Here is a 13,264-nt window from a genome sequence, read left to right on the forward strand (position 1 = left end):
CAAATCACATTGCCTCTAATGACATGTGCAGTCATCACAGGAGAAAGTGGGTGCACTCTTCTAGTCTCTTGGAAGACAAGAAGCTGCTGTCTGCAGTAGGATTGTGTTATCAGTTATGAATTGGATAATCCGCAAACAAATCTTTAAAGAAATGACCAAGAAATTCTCAAGCCTTTTAACATTCATCTTTAAAATTCAAAATACAAAATTGCAGATAAATGCCTAAGAAAAAGAACCTAACTGCATATGTCCAGGTTCAGAAAAGGCCCTTTAAGGTGACCTAGGTATCTGTGAGACAGTTTGTCTGATTTCACACTGACTTGACAATAAATATTCTCAGAAGAATTTATAGCTGACTGTAGAGTTCTCATTCTGAGATGACAAATAAATAGAAAACTCCAGAGAAATGTAATCAATTGTTCAACTTGGTGTGTGTAGATTAAATCCATTTTAATGTTACTAATGGCATAGATGCAGGCTATAACTTACAAGAAGATCAAACAACCCATGTTGTCTAGACCAACATGGGAACAGGACCAGGGAATATGTCTTGAGTATCTGTAGCTATGAAGAGTATGTGGAACTTGGAAAAGGCAAGGAGGGCAGTTTGTATTTTGGAATGAAATCTTGTGGCAAAAGACCTATGAGCATTTGGATTTATAAATAGGAGTTCCGACTACAACAAGGAACTTGTTTTTGCTTGAGACTTCGTGGTAATCATGTTCTTAAAAGGATGCAAAAACAGCAGAAGAGGTAGGAAAATAATGAAAAGGTAGAGGACTGACAGTTACGCCTCCTGGACACATGAATAATCAGTATGTGGTATAAGACTTGGTCCAGATCTGTCTCTGGAAGCAGTGCTTTGCTTAAATACTACTTACTGAAGTAATTATCAAGGTAGCTTGATAATTATACTTTATACAGATGATCACACTGTTGCTCTGTTGAGCCTTTGATTTATGTTTGCATGGCATAAAATAATCTTTGTATGTTATTTCTGGCCCCGAGACCTCTAAATTCTGCTGTAGGAGATCAGGGTGTTTTTCTCCTCATTTCTCAAAAGAAATGTCTGCTTTTTCAAGTGCTTTGCAGAATTTATGCAGCTCTGAAGATTTAGTGCTTACTAAGTCATTGCTCATTGCTTTTACCTGCTAACTAATTTTCTATCAGAGCTTGGTCCTAATATATAAATTAACTGTAGATAAATTAATATGTCTGTAAATCTCTGAAAACAAACCTGTTCATTAAAAACAAAACCAAACCAAACAACACACAAACCACTATTTACGCATCTCATCAGTGCAGTGTAAGGCAACGTATTCTGTGTCTGATGGTCTGTAAAGGATCTGATTTTGAAGAAGTGAAAGCTATGTGATTTTTTTTTTTTAAATAATTTCTTTTTCTAGATTGATTTTTGCATTGTGATCTGTCACATCAAGTCATAAAATAGGGTTGGAAAGGACCTTAATATCATCTAATTCCAACCCCTCATCATACCAATGAGAGGAGGGAGGCTCTGTGTGTAATGAGTGCACGTCATGTGAAACAATGTGTAATTTCATCTCTGTTTAACTGGTTTTGGGTAGGCAAATACAGTCTAAAGGGGACTAAGTGATTTCTGGCAATATCTAAAGGGGAAATCAAGATTAATTTAAAATGAAGAGCTTGGCAGCACATTCAAGAGAAACAGGAGACAGGAATAACTGAGAAAGAAAGTAGAAATTGATAGAGTGTAAAAAAAGATGACATGGCAGAGAAAAATATGTGGGGAATTAAGGAGAGATTTGACATGAGTGAAGAACGTTTTAGGAGAGGGTATTACCACAAAGAAAGCCAGTGTCAAGAGTGATTAATAATCAGAGAAGGTAGATAATTTTTATTGCACAAAAATGATTCTCCTAAGGCTTGTAAGTATAGCACAAACAGCTTAATTACTTGTCTTCAGAACCGTTTTCTAATGCAGATTTTCCTTCTTAAAAACCATAGAGGGACTAGATCATCGGTTAGGTTGGGACCTTCAGCCACATAATGCAGTCTGTTACTTAACTCAGTAGAGCAATGGGTAGTACCAAAATGCCAAATATCACTGATTAGAGAGATTCATTTTTACCATTTGATTTGCTTGGTTGTGTTTGGCTATGAAGGCATGTTGAAAGGCTGATATATTGGGGTCAATTCTAGGTCCCAAGAATATGTTACAGAGATGAAAAGCATTCTTTCCCTATCAGATTCCACAAAATGTTTCTCATGCTCCCATTCCTTACAACTACACTCTTGGCATTTCCTCCATGGTCCCTTGCTATGCTTTGTCTGCTTTGGCCTGCCATTCATTCCCTGTCCTTCCTCCTCATGTCTTTTCTTTCTTCCCTTCAGCTCCTATTCATGCTCTCTTAACAACTTCCCTGACACTTCCCTTTCTGTGAGGTGGGAGACTGGAAACCCTATCTTTTACTGCTTCTGTTTTCCTGCTGACAAAGCTCAATTCTGATCTTCTGTCCCTTGATGGTGCTTTTGTTTGGTTTCCTGATGGCCATTCAGATTCATTTTTTCTCTCCTTTCTTTCTGCATTCCTTCTTTCCACACTTTAAAATCAATCTTTCTTGCTGCCAGCAACTAGCAGGAAAACATGTGAGCCAGATGCCAGATATTGTCTGTGCTCTCACATCTTGGTTTCCTGTGCTACCACAGCTCCCACAACAAGAAGAAATTGTCTGAAATGAGTCTCTTTTAAAAGCCCTCTTCCACCCTTAGAGCGCGTTTAGGCATGAGTGATGGTTCAGTGGTAGTCTTGGCAGTCCTGGGCTAATGGGTGGACTTGATCTTAAAGGTTGATTGTATGATTGGTATGTTGTGCAAAATCAAGATGGTTGCTTCTAGTCCTGAAACGATTTACTTACAAATGTAACTAATCTGGCAGGTTAATACTGCTTGTGCGGGTAAGCTCACAGTGAAAAAGTTAGAGATATGAAAAGCCGGAAAGAGGAAGCATAAAAATTGCCTCGGCTGGAAGCAGCTTTCTAATAATAGTAATAATAATAGAAGAGCAAATAAACTTGAGAATGCCGTGGGTTTTGACTTAGTTAGGCAGGAGGGGAACCAGTGCAATATATCTCATCTGGGAATGATCAGCTTGAGGAGGCATTTATATGCCAGTTTTTCATTACATTTATTCTGAATTTTAAGGGATCTGTGGTGTTGACTGACTGGTGTAAAGTGCCTCCGATTTGAAGTCCCTTTAAAAATGGAGAATGTTTAACTTTTCTACTCAGATATGCAAGAAACCCATGCCAAGGAAGCTGACACAGCTATTAAAGTGAACAAAATGATACGGTTTAATTGAGATGTTAATAGCCAGTGCTAGGGAGTTAAAACGTGATTAGCTGGGTGGCCAGTATATGCCAAATTTTTATAGTTAGGGCTTCTAGAGCAAAAATTCCAAATATTTCTGATAAGTTAATACATGCTCAAACTTTCTCATGTGGATTTAAAAAAATAATCAGTAGTGTGAAAACAATGAATATTTCATTGGATCCTAAGATGTTTCAGTCAACAGGAACTAGATTCTTCATGTCTGTTGTCCAGGAAAGCAGCTTGGGAAAACTTTAAGTAAAAGATAAAGATAACATCACTTAAGAATTCTGTTTGCAATTCTTTCTCTGCTGGTGGTAGAAAGCCACCATAGTATTTATTGTATCTAAGAAGCAGCATTTGAACATACATTTGCCAATTTGTAAAATATAAATAGGAAAGGTTGTATTCAACCAGCTAATCTATCTTATCTGCATGTAACTGATGCAGTTCAAGTATTCGAGCAAGTCCAGAGGAGGCCACGAGGATGATCAGGGGCTGGAGCACCTCCCATATGAAGACAGGCTGAGAAGGCTGGGCACAGAGAAGAGAAGCTGCAGGGAGACCTCAGAGCAGCTTCCAGTACCTAAAGGGGGCTACAAGGATGCTGGAGAGGAACTCTTCATCAGGGACTGTACTGACAGGACAAGAGGTGATGGGTTCAAACTGAAACAGGGAAGTTCAGGTTAGATATAAGGAAGAAGTTCTTTACTGTGAGCGTGGTGAGGCACTGGCACAAGTTGCCCAGAGAAGTGGTGAATGCTCCATCCCTGTCAGTGTTCAAGGCCAGGCTGGTCAGAGCCTTGGGTGACATGGTCTGGTGTGAGGTGTCCTCACACTAAGAAGGTGACCTTTGTTTTCATCTCAGAAGTCTAGAGTCTCTAGGAAAGAGGAGAGCTGGCAGCTTGGGTGTATGAATGGACCTGTGTGGGCTTTACTGAGCTTTTTGTTTCAGAAGGAGAATGTGCACAGCTGCGGCCTTTTTCTTTGAAGTCAGAATAATTCTGATACGTGGCATTAAATCTATTTTACAAGTTGAGTCTCTGAATTTCAGACAGACATACTAACAGACATCAGGACTTGCGTAGCCATTATTTTTAGATCGGAAGCAACTGTTATATCGCCTAATTTCATGCATCATCTGAAACTGAACAGCCTTTCTTGCCTTCCTACCGTTCGTTCAAATTGTCATTCAAAGCGGATCTTTCAGGGAGGTACCCAGCATGATTCTCTTTGTAGAAATCTGATTGTGATCTCACTGGCTAAAGAAACCATCAGCCTAGTCTGCATGTTTTGAAAACTAAAGAAGTTTCAGAAAAGCGCTTCACAATGTTTTTTTTTTCTTTTGGTGGAAAAAAATACCTGGTTTGACTTTGGAAACCTTTAAAGGGAAGAGAGGTCTGGATCAGTATGGGTGCAGGAGGCAGTCATAAATGTTCTTCAGTGTTTAAATGTTGACTTTCTGATGTTTTTGGTTTGCTTTTTTTTAATTTCGGTGTTATTTCTTTTTTATTTTGAAAGAAAGAATGTTTCATGAAGCATTTTATTGTCTTGTGAAACAAGTAAATCAGCTAGCTGTGTAGTATTGATGTATGAAGTAATGTCTGCTTTATCCTGTTGTTCTTGACCAGAATTCTCCTAGCATGGGAGGACTCTGCAGCAACAGTTGCATGAATAGAATTAACTGGTCCTGTACTTCCATCAGAGTGAATTTGGCAGTGTTTAAAAACTTTGGAGACTGTTAGAATTAAGGCATCGAGCCCAGTTTCTTTCTGTCTGCCTTTCTACATCTTCTGCGTAAACAGCTGCATGCCTTACAGAATTGTACATTAAAAGGCTAAGGTTTAAATTGGTGTCATTGGGTACCAAAGCTAATACACAAGATGAATGGCATCACCCTTAGATCACTCCTACTTTCAAAAAGGGCAAGAAGGAGGACCCAGGGAACTACAGGCCAGTCAGCCTTACTTCAGTCTCTGGGAAGGTCATGGAACAACTACTCTAGAAAAACTACTCTGTTTCCTGGACTATGAGTGACAAAGTGATTGGGAGGAGCTACCATGGATTCCCAAAAGAGAAGTCATGCTCAGTCAACCCTGATAACCTATGATGAAATGACTGGCCTGGGAGATGAAGACAGGGCAGTGGATATTGTCTCCTTAGACTTTAGTAAGGCTTTCAGCACTGTCTCCCATGACATCCTCAAAATGAGGCTGGTGAAGTGTGGGCTGGGTGAGCTGATAGTGAGGTGGATTGAAAATTGGCTGAATGGCCAAGCCCAGAGGGTAATGATGAGTGGTGCAAAATATATTTGGAGTCCAGTAACTAGTGGTGTACCTCTGGTATCAATACTGGGTCCAGTCCTGTTCAGTATCTTCATTAATGCGTCAGAGTGCACCCTTGGCAAGTTTGCTGATGACAACAAACTGGGGCCGACTCAAAGGAATCTCAGCAGGCTGGAAATATGGGCTGACAGGAACCTTATGCACTTCAATGAAGTCAATTGCAAACTCCTGCATCTGGGGAGGAACAATCCCATGCGCAAATATATGCTGGAGGTTAACCATCTGCAAAGTAGCTTCACAAACCAAGTTGACTATGAGCCAGCAACATGTCCTTGCTGCAAAGAGAGTGAATATCCTGAGCTGCATTAGGAGTGTCAGGTCAAGGGAGGTGATCCTTTCCTTTTGTTCAGCGCTGGTGCAGACCCACCTGGAGTGCTGTGTTCTGTTCTGAGCTCCCCAGTAGAAGAGAGACATCAACATACTGGAGAGAGTCAAGTGAAGGGCCAGAAAGATGGTTAAAGGACTGGAGCATCTTTCATCTGAGGAAAGGCTGAGAGAGCTGGGACTTTTCAGCCTGGAGGAGAAAAGGCTTGGGAGGGACCTTGTCAATATATGTACAGGTATCTGAAGGAAGGAAGTAAAGAAAGCAAAGCAAATTGACACCACAACCGTTTTAAATTGACACCATAGTCCAGATTCAAGTCGATTCCTCTTTTTTTATTAGCTCTAATCCTAGACTGATGAGATGGAGTTTGATTTTTAATTTTCATATTACTTTTTTTCTGTCATGAATCTAAATTCTCAGATCATCCATTTTCAGGATATGTCTTCTCTTGTTTAAAGATTTTCAGTCTTTTAGAAATGCTAAGTATTCAAGTACTTTGGTAGTCATTACAGCTCACCAAAGACAGAAAAAGTACTTTAGCTATGACGTTGTCTTTACAGTACCTACAAATACTCCTTACTTGAACACCTGCTGTGACTCAAGAGACCTACAATGTCAAAGAGGTGCTGTTGTATTTATGTAATTCTACATTGTTTTGGCGTTATAGGTGGTGTAGTTTGTAGCTGCCTTACTAAATCTCACAAGAACATGGATTTACATTCTTTGGGACCAATTCTTCAATCATCACTCACAAACATCTATAAAATATGTCCAAAGTGCTCTCCCACTCTCAAGGCATACTATGATAGCTGAAATGTTACCAGAATCTAAATTGCATCTCCTTTATCTCACAAGATGCCTTTGTAATTAAATCAATTAAATTTATTAGAAGCAAATATGTAAAGAGGGAGTAATTTCTTCATTTCATGGTAGCAGGGTGGTCCATGCTTTGTAGTAGGGAATGCCCTGGGAGCACTGTAGAACACGGGAGTGTTTGTGAACTTGTGCAGTATGTCTGTTTTGTCTGATGGTTTCTTGAGGATCAAAAGTTACCAAACTTACAGAACCAGCTACATTGCATAACCACACATACTCGCTAGTTAATAACTCGGATTAAGCAGAAGTCTGGTGTTTATTACTGTGTAAGAAAAATGACTCAAAGACTGGTCTATGCACATGAAAGAAAGAGATTCATTATTTGTATAAAACATCTATAATCCCCCCTTAGAGTCAGAAACAGAGGCCAGTCAAGGCTGTTTGCCATTCACAGTGCTGGAAGGGAACACCTAACAGCAGTATTAAGCATAATCTAGTCTTCTTAGAGATGCAGCCATGCATCTCAGCAGTCACTGGTTACATCAATAAGGCTTTTGAAGACTCATCTTTAAGGCCTTTTCTGCTAAATGTTTTTGCCTTACTTGGATTAATAGACTCAGAACCAAGCTTTCATATTGTGGGGTGGGTGGCAGCATCAATTTAGTGAATGAAAATGATTCAGGCCCTCACAACTGGTCTGCTGTAGATACTGACTGACGGTTTCATCTTAATGAAGGATTCACCCAATTTAAGATTTAGGATTTGCTGCTTCTGATAATTTTCACTCTCTTCCATTTTACCTGTAAACAGCTTGATTTGTATTTGATGTGGGAAAAATTCTTCCATTGCTTTACAGCATTTGCAGAAAGAAGCATTAGCCTACCTAAGACCATGTAAACTGATAGATTTAGTGTATTAGATTTTGGTGTGTGAAATGGAAATACATCTCCAAGTCTGTGGTGGCTTCTGAAACCAATGTCTGTACGTTGAGACTGGACAGAACAGCTCCCCTGGGATTAGTACGCATGTTTACCTAGAACAGCAGGCCTGCATCCCCAAACTAGGATGTCTTGCTAGAGCTGTTAGAGGGTCTTTACTTTAAGAAAACTCTGATCTGTTACCTCCACATGCTAAATTCTGTCGTTAATGCAAGTGGGAATGCACGTTTGAAGACAGATGGATTTAGCCTGCAGGAACAGCACTTCTTGGAGAGCAGTTTCTGTAACGCGCCTTCTCTCTTACAGTGTCCTGTACTCTGGAGCACATAGCAAAGAAACTGGCGGGTGGGTGGTCTCTATGGTTTATGTACCAGTTACAAAGGTGCTGTGTGGGTCTACGGAGTAAGTAGTAGATCCCAAGAGAGACAGAACACTTTCCTCTTACATGCATGGAACAAGCCATTTGATTCACTGGTGGTGGTTGATTCTGGCTGGACACCAGGTGCCCACCAAAGCTGTTTATGACTCCCACTCCTTGGTTGGACAGAGGGCAGGAAAACAGAATACAACAAAAGGCTTGTGGGTCAACATAAGGACAAGGGCCATCACTCACCAGTTACTGTCACGGGCAAAACAAACTCCACTTGGGAAACCAGTTTCAATTATTACCAGGCAAATCAGCTCAAATAAGAAAACAAAAATCTTAAAACATCTTCCCCCACCCTTCTCTTCTTCCTGGGATTAACTTTACTCCTGATTTTCTCTACCTCCTCTGACACAGTGGTGCAGCAGACTAGGAATGGAGGTTGTGGTCAGTTCATCACAGATTGTCTCTGACCCTCTTCCTCCGCAGGGAAGGACTCCTCACACTCTTCCCCTCCTTCAGTGTGGGGTCCTTCCCATAGGAGAGAGTGCTCCATGAACTGCTCCAGCGTGAGTCCTTCCCACAGGTGTATTCTTCAGGAACAGGCTTCTCCAGTGTGGGTCGCTTCCATGGGGTGCATCCTTCAGGGACAGTCTGCTCCAGCATGGGTCACCTGCAGGGTCACAAGTCCTGCAGCAAACCTCTTCCAGCATGGGCTCCTCCCTTCATGGGGACACAGGTCCTGCCAGGAGCTGCTTCAGCACTGGCTTCCCACAGTTTACAGCCTCCTTCGGGCATTCCTCTGCTCTGGTTTGGGGTCATCCATGGAATGCAGGAGGATATCTGCTCCACCATGGACCTCCGTGGGCTGCATGTGGATATCTGCTCCACATGGACCTCCATGGGCTGCAGGGAGTTATCTGCTCCACTGTGGACCTCCATGGGCTACAGGGGCAGAGCCTGTCTCACCATGGTCTGCACTGCAGGGAGCATCAGAGGGTCCTCTGCTTCATCGCCTGGAGCCACCTTCTCCTCTTCTCCCTCACTGACCTTGGTGCCTGCAGAGCTGATTCTCTGTTTTCACTCCCCTCTCTATCTGTAGTTGCAGAGGTCTTTTCCCCTTCTTGAACACGTTACCCCAAAGGTGCTACCACTGTCAGTGATGGGCTCAGCCTTGGCCAGTGATGGGTCTATCTTGGAGCCAGCTGACACTGGCTCTGTGTGACAAAAGGGAACCTTCCATCTGCTTCTCCCAGAAGCCACCCCTGTAGCCCCCCGCTACCAAAACCTTGCTAGGTAAACCCATTAGAACAGTATAGCTGGAAGAGCAGTTAAGGAAGCTGTGTAGATCTTAGTTTTCCATTCCTGGGCAGAGTCAAATCACATCGGTCTTTATAATTGCATGCGTTGTAGTGTGTTTTTACAAGCTGTATGGATGACTCTGCAGCAGAGTCATGCTCCAGTATTAGTTATCCTTATCACCAACTTTTTTTTCTAATAACTGATTTACTTTTCCTTGCTTCATTTTGGTGTTATTTTATATTCTTCATGTCCATAGAAAAACAAACAAAATCCTTTCTTTTTCATTGTATTAGCCTTTTATATACCAGAAAGTCATTATCTTGTCCTCTCTTGAACATCTTTTCTCTGAACTAAATAACCCTGATTCTTTTACTGTTTCCTAATGAGATCTATTTTCTAGGCATCCATTCATTTTGTTGTTCTCTCTTCTTCCTGCCAATATATTTCTTGAAATGCATTGCCTGCCAACAGGAAACTGATAGGGGTGAAATAGAATCTATCTGTTCAACCTATTAAAACCAAAAAAGGGTAAAAATCTTTCCTGTGCGCTCAGCAACCTCTTTGCCTGATGCCACCATGTTATTTAAAAGCTAAAGCTCTTATGGTAAGTCTGAAACTCAGTAAAAGAAGTCACTGTAATGAGCTTAGCAGAGCACTCTCATCACATCTGCAGTCTCCCATAAAGGGCATCTCATCCGCTGCTACTGGCCGCATTTCTTTCTTTACATCTCTCCAAATATGCTCTTCTGGTCACTTTGCTCTGATAAAAACATATGCAACTGTCTCCCAGTTCTCACTCCAGTCTGCATTTATTAATAGTGGGTTAGGCACTGGGTGGTTTTGTTATCCAGAAACAGCAGTGAGATGGGACTGAGGTGGCAGTAATAAAAAATTGTCTGAAGACATATCTTTACTTTTTAAGTGTTTCTTTGCATTCAGTCTTGTATGGGAGGGTAGGGTTTTAACTTCTGATGCTGCATGGCGTCTTCAAGCCAACAAAGGTGCCAGGAGGGCACAGCAAGTTTTTGCAGGTTGTCTGAACATGGTTATGTGAAGTAGCAGCTGCCACTGATGCTCTGGTTTGCTCACATGCTGAAGTGGCATATTGATTCCTTTGCTTTAACTGACCTTGTCTAGTTTCCTGCGCATTTAGATTAGCTCAAACTTTGTTTCATACACTCTTACTAAAAACTGCTTTTAATGCTATAACTTGTTTCCCAAATATCATAGTATATTTCAAATTGATTAAAAGCCGGAAAGCAGTAGATAGTTACTGATTAAGAATATTATTCTAGCAATGAATTTTCTAGGGATGTTCTCCCATTGAATATTCTTACCCTAATGCTTCAGTATCTTTTATTAATGAATAATGCAGTAATGTGTAGCACTTCCAGAGGGTGCAGGATCCAAAAGCCGAAGCTAAACAAATGTCTTTCCAAACCAGAGGCCATTAACTGGGAGTCGACATTCTGTTCTGGACTAGGTGTTGAAGCTTGTCTGAACTATAGAAGAACTCCCTTTGGATGAGTCTCTATAGATTGTTCTGTCTTGTCTCGACCCATCTAGTACTTGCAAATCTAAAAGTTCAGCATGAATTTTTGACATGTATTTATGTATGCACATCAGGTAATTTATATAGAACTGAGCCAAGATAGAGCTTCTAGTTCTCTTCAGGGTTTCTTTCTCCCCAGTTACCATAGACTCTAGCTATATTATACTTCTTACTTATATTATGCCTTCCTATTTTGACTTGGTCCTGTATTCAAGGTGAACGCGTTATCTTGATTTTACTGCTAAATTTATGCATATTTTCTCAGAGATTGTCTTTTGTCAGTATCTTTCCTAAAAATCATTCAAGCCATATTGCCTCTCTTACACAGTTCTATCAAACTCTATTCTGAGGTGTCCTCTTTTTCAGTTTAGACATATCCCATCTTACAATTCATTTATAGTACCTCTGTAGAAGTTCTTTTTCCTGGCTCACTGCTTTCAGATCCACCTCCATCTCTCCATACTCCACTGCATCAAATACAATTAGATGTCAACTTCAATAGTCTTTTCTGGTTTATTTCATGTCTCACTAGTCATCTCTTCAAATATTAAGATATTGATCTTTTCCCACCTTCATATGAAATATGAGGATGTTCTTGATTGCTTTTTTTCAGTAACTTTTCAGCTTGCTTCTTCAGTGAGTATCTCTTCTGTTTTCCTCCATAGACTTTAGAAAAGGGAGAAATCGTTTTTATAAATCTATTCTTATAGTCCTTCTTAAAGCTTTTATTCTTCTTGCTTACGGAATATTGCTCAGGTAGTTGATAATAATAGAATCACAGAACGTGTCAAGTTGGAAGCGACCCATAAGGATCATCGAGTCCAACTCTGCTCCTCACCGGACTACCTAAAACTAAACCATTTCACTCAGAACGTCTTCCAGACACTCTTTGAACTCTGACAGTCTTGGTGCTGTGACCACCCTCTCAGTGAAGAACCTTTTCCTCTGTCCAATTGAACCTCCTCTGATACAGCTTCATTCTATTTTCTTGTGTCCTGTTGCTTGTCACCAGAGAGATGATGTTTCTATAGTATGTCATAGAATCATAGAATATTAGGGCTGGAAAGGACCTTAAGATCATCTAGTTCCAACTCCCCTGCCATGGGCAGGGACACGTCACACTAAACCATCTCACCCAAGGCTTCATCCAGCCTGGCCTTAAACACTGCCAGGGATGGAGCATTCACAGCCTCCCTGGGCAACCTATTCCAGTGCCTCACCACCCTAACAGGAAAGAATTTCCTCCTTATATCCAATCTAAACTTCCCCTGTTTAAGTTTGAACCCGTTACCCCTTGTCCTGTCCCTACAGTCCCTATTGACGAGTCCCTCCTCAGCATCCCTCTAGGCTCCCTTCAGATACTGGAAGGCTGCTCTGCGGTCTCCACGCAGCCTTCTCTTTTCCAGGCTGAACAGCCCCTATTTCCTCAGCCTGTCTTCATACAGGAGGTGCTCCAGTCCCCTGATCATCCTCGTGTCTTTCCTCTGGACTTGTTCCAACAGTTCCATGTCCTTTTGATGTTGAGGACACCAGAACTGCACACAATACTCCAGGGGAGGTCTCAAAAGAGCAGAGTAGAGGGGCAGGATCACCTCCTTTGACCTGCTGGTCACGCTCCTTTTGATGCAGCCCAGGATATGGTTGGCTTTCTGGGCTGCAAGTGCACAATGCCTATGGTGCATAAGTTATTTGGGGGCATGGTAGCTCTTTAAGTTATATGTTCATACAGTGCTTCAAACTGATGAATAATGTTATCTCCAAAGAAAGAAGATACTTCTGCAGAAATGGAATGAATACTGAAAATGTATGCTAGCAACTAGCTGGTAAAACCAGTTTTATGTCATGGGGATCTACTAAATAATGCATTCTTTGAAAAAGGTGCTTCCTATAGGCTTAGAAGGAACTTTCTCTCAATTGTTCATTTAACTAATAAATATTAGGCTATGAATGAGGCTATTACGGACTTATGGCCCAAAAGTAGGTAGAAACAACACTGGAAATGAAAGACGTTTCGTCCCATCAGTAATTTCTTTGAGCGTTCAGACTTGAGATGAAGATGAAGCCTATAATCATTTTTGGATGCATTATCAATGAAGGAAAAGCTGCAGGGAACTGTGTATATATGGTTTTGCACAATGTTCGTAAAACAATAGAAACTCTGTCTGCACTATATGTATGTTTCTCGTTAAAGAGAGATTGGAAGTTTGTAAAAGTTAAAATACTTGTGTGAGGGGTGGGAGAGTTTTCTCTTCTCTTGATTTTTAGCTACAAAAT

The 13,264-nt window shown here is 41.0% G+C and overlaps 1 protein-coding gene across 2 annotated transcripts in view; it reads left to right on the top strand.

Moving 5' to 3' along the window:
- Positions 1–13,264, top strand: part of MAN1A2 (mannosidase alpha class 1A member 2) — a 139,263-nt gene that overhangs the window by 77,949 nt on the left and 48,050 nt on the right. The gene's annotated exons all lie outside the window — the stretch shown is intronic.

This window comes from Pezoporus flaviventris, unplaced genomic scaffold (assembly GCF_033815535.1).
Source record: "Pezoporus flaviventris isolate CSIRO_AGI_PZ_B2104156 unplaced genomic scaffold, CSIRO_AGI_Pfla_v1 ptg000015l, whole genome shotgun sequence".
Taxonomy (NCBI): Eukaryota; Metazoa; Chordata; class Aves; order Psittaciformes; family Psittacidae; genus Pezoporus; species Pezoporus flaviventris.